The sequence below is a fragment of the Lygodium microphyllum genome, chromosome 9 (genome assembly GCF_053477565.2).
Source record: "Lygodium microphyllum isolate KBCC chromosome 9, Lygodium_microphyllum_v1.1.10, whole genome shotgun sequence".
Lineage (NCBI taxonomy): Eukaryota > Viridiplantae > Streptophyta > Polypodiopsida > Schizaeales > Lygodiaceae > Lygodium > Lygodium microphyllum.
Window position 1 is genome coordinate 110,600,902 of NC_141143.1, and position 3,267 is coordinate 110,604,168.

General features: G+C 41.1%; 1 pseudogene; it reads left to right on the forward strand.

Moving 5' to 3' along the window:
- Positions 1 to 2,223: 2,223 nt before the first annotated feature.
- LOC148031422 (uncharacterized) lies at positions 2,224 to 2,859 on the forward strand (annotated as a pseudogene).
- The last annotated feature ends 408 nt before the right edge of the window (positions 2,860 to 3,267 follow it).

The window sequence follows — 3,267 nt, forward strand, 5'->3', positions numbered from 1 at the left end:
ATCTATGTTGGACAGACAACTTTGGACTCATCTTTTCAGCTGTTACCCTCAAACTGGGTACCACATATTCCATTGGTACAACAGCCTCTAACCCATAAACCAAATGAAACAGAGTCATACCTGTTGTCACCTTAAAGGCTGTTCTGAAAGACCATAAAGCTGAATCCAATTTCTCATCCCAGTCCTTTTGATTTTCCACCACAATTCTTTTGAGGATTCTTATCAGTGTCTTATTAGTACTCTCTGTCTGACCATTCGCCTGAGGATGGTAGGCTGTAGACTTCTTGTGCATAATCATATGAGTACTAGTCAAATCAACAATCACAGCATTAAGGAAATGAGAACCTCTATCACTTACCAACTCCACCGGACATCCAAATCGTGTCATTATATTGTGGTAAAGAAATCTGGCTACACTGGCAGCCTTATTATCCTTAAGTGCTACTACTTCAACCCATTTTGTGCAGTAATCAGTAGCAACAAGAATATACATGTTCCCTCTTGGAGTGGTTGGCTTAACTGGTCCAACAAAATCCATGCCCCACTTTTGGAATGGTTCTATTCTAAGGGCAAAACCGGGTGATCAGATATTCTGTCTGCATTATCTGGCTGACCACTCTTTTGACAAATTACACAACTTTTGGCAAAATCAAATGCATCCTTCAATACAGTTGGCCACCATAATCCAGCGTGCAAATTTTTCTTCCCTGTAATCTCACCAGTAAAATGCCCACCTGCTGCACCATAATGTGCTTCTTGCAATATAGTTTTCTGTTCAAAATCTGGCACACATCTTCTTATTACCTGATCTATGCCTTTCTTATAAAGTGCTCCAGCAATCACCAAAAAAGGCCTAGACTTCGAAGCAAACTTTCTTCTTCGATCTGGGGTGAACTTAGTTGGTATAGTTCCATCAAGCAAAAATGATAACAATTGATCATACCAAGAATCCGATTCAACAACCTGAACCTCAAAAAGTGATGCATCAGGCAATTCATCATCCACACACCAATGGGTGGTTCACCTATTTCCAACCTACTAAAGTAATCTGCAATAGCATGTTGTTTCCCTGGGATATGAACTATCATAAAAGCAAACTCTTGTAATAACAACACCCACCTGGCCAACCTTCCTGTCAGCAGAGGTTTTTCAATCAAATATAACAGAGCCTGATGGTCCACATGAAAAATGACCCTGTTCCCTAGTAAATAATGTCTGAATTTATTCAGATAATAGATCATGCCTAAAGCTTCCCGTTCAGTCACATCATAATTCCTTTCTGCAGATGACAAAACCCTGCTAGCATAGTAAATTGGCCTATACCAGCCCTTCACCTTCTCCTGCATCAGAACTGCCCCAATTGCCATATCTGATGCATCAACAAAAATATGACAAGGTAAAGACCATTCTGGTGATTACAAAACAGGTGCAACAAAAACCATCTTCTTCCATAACTGAAAGGACTTTTCTTGAGGCTCAGCCCACACAAAAGATACATCCTTTTTAGTTAAATGTGTCAATGGTACAGGATATTTCCTGAGGCTTTCCTTATTTGTACAGGACATTTTCGAGAAGGGGAAGCTGCTGCATTTTATACAAGGCTTAAATCCCTCTCTGGCTGCTGATGTGAGAGCTCATAATCCTCAAACCATTGAGCGAGCAGCCCATCTTGCTAAGGCGTTTGAGCCAAAATATGCTAGCAAGTATAAGCATTTGTCATGTAGCTCCTATGGTACTTTTTATGAGGCTGACAGGAAGACAAAGTTTGCTGATTAGATCGATAAGAAATCAACAGCTGCCCCCTTTCCATGATATCCAACGGTTACTGGGAGTAAAATGCCATATGCAAAGCCATACAGGCCCATGGATGCAAAGTCAGGTGTCAAACCCAGTTCTGGTTTTGACAAATCAGAAGCTAAACAACATTCCAGAGCCATAATGGATAGTAGGAAAAAGGCAAATTTATGCTTTAGGTGTGGAGAGAAATGGACACCTGAGCACCGAGACATGTGCAAAATGAAAAATGTCAACTCAACCAAACTCAACATGATAATTGAATTATCAGATGATGATGAAGTGGCTGATGTAGCACACCCCCATGATGTCTCTCATGAGGAATTGACAGGAGCTCATGATGCAGATGAATCTCCTGACACAGAAGCCATAAAGGGGATTGCATTACCCTTTGATCCGGGTGGGGCTATTGAGCAAACCACTCGTGTGATGCATGATATTGATATTCAACCTACATGTGGCAGGAAAGGCCGTAAGCCAACACTCTCTGTGTTGAAGCATCAACCTACAATGCCTTTTCATGTCAGAGGTGATGCTAATGGTAATGTCCTTGTGGATGATGAGCAGATTTATTGGGATGCCCAGTCTACACTGTATACCATCTCACTTCATGCCTTGATGGGTGCCAAAAGTGCTGACACAATCAGGTTGAAATGAATGATTAATGGCAGATCTGTTCATGTATTGGTAAACTGTGGTAGCACTCACAGTTTCATTAATTGCAGAACATTGCAAAGAGTGGGATTGGTTGCTACAAAGATAGACCATGGTCTGAAAGTGGAGATATCAAATGGACAACATATGATTAGCAGACATTGTTGCCAGGATTCCAGGATCAAGTTCTCTGATGATTATGAGTTTGCAGGTGATCTTCTGGCATTGGATATGGGGCCAATAGATGCTGTCCTGGGTTGTGATTGGCTGTAATCATTGGGGAAAATCAGTATAGGTTTGAATGCCTTATCTCTTGAGTTTTGCCACAAGGGTAGAACTGTTACATTGCAGGGCATTGTGAATCAGAAATTGCAGATCATTTCAGCAAGGCAGATTATGATGATGAGATAATGATCATTGTAAGAGCAAATCATGCAGATTGTGATGATGATGATAATGAGATAATGATCATTGAATACTAACGTACTCCCAGCTACTGTTGTCCCTTTTCAGAGATAAGTAATTTTGAACATTGAGAATGAGAAAATCTGAATACTAACGTACTCCCAGCTAGTGTTGTCCCTTTTCAGAGATAAGTAATTCATACTGTGACTAACTAGGTGGTGTGCTCTTATTAATAATAGAGAGCATTGCTGTTAATATGGGCAGGTAGAGGACATTGGCTTGGTACTGCTGGCAGCTGAAGGGCTGTAACTGAGCTTGGAGATGGAATCGGAGACGAGTGCGTCTTCAAGAGTCAAGACCATTACATTAAAGCTGGCAGATTATCAGAGACAGGACTATCCTGAGCAGCTGAGC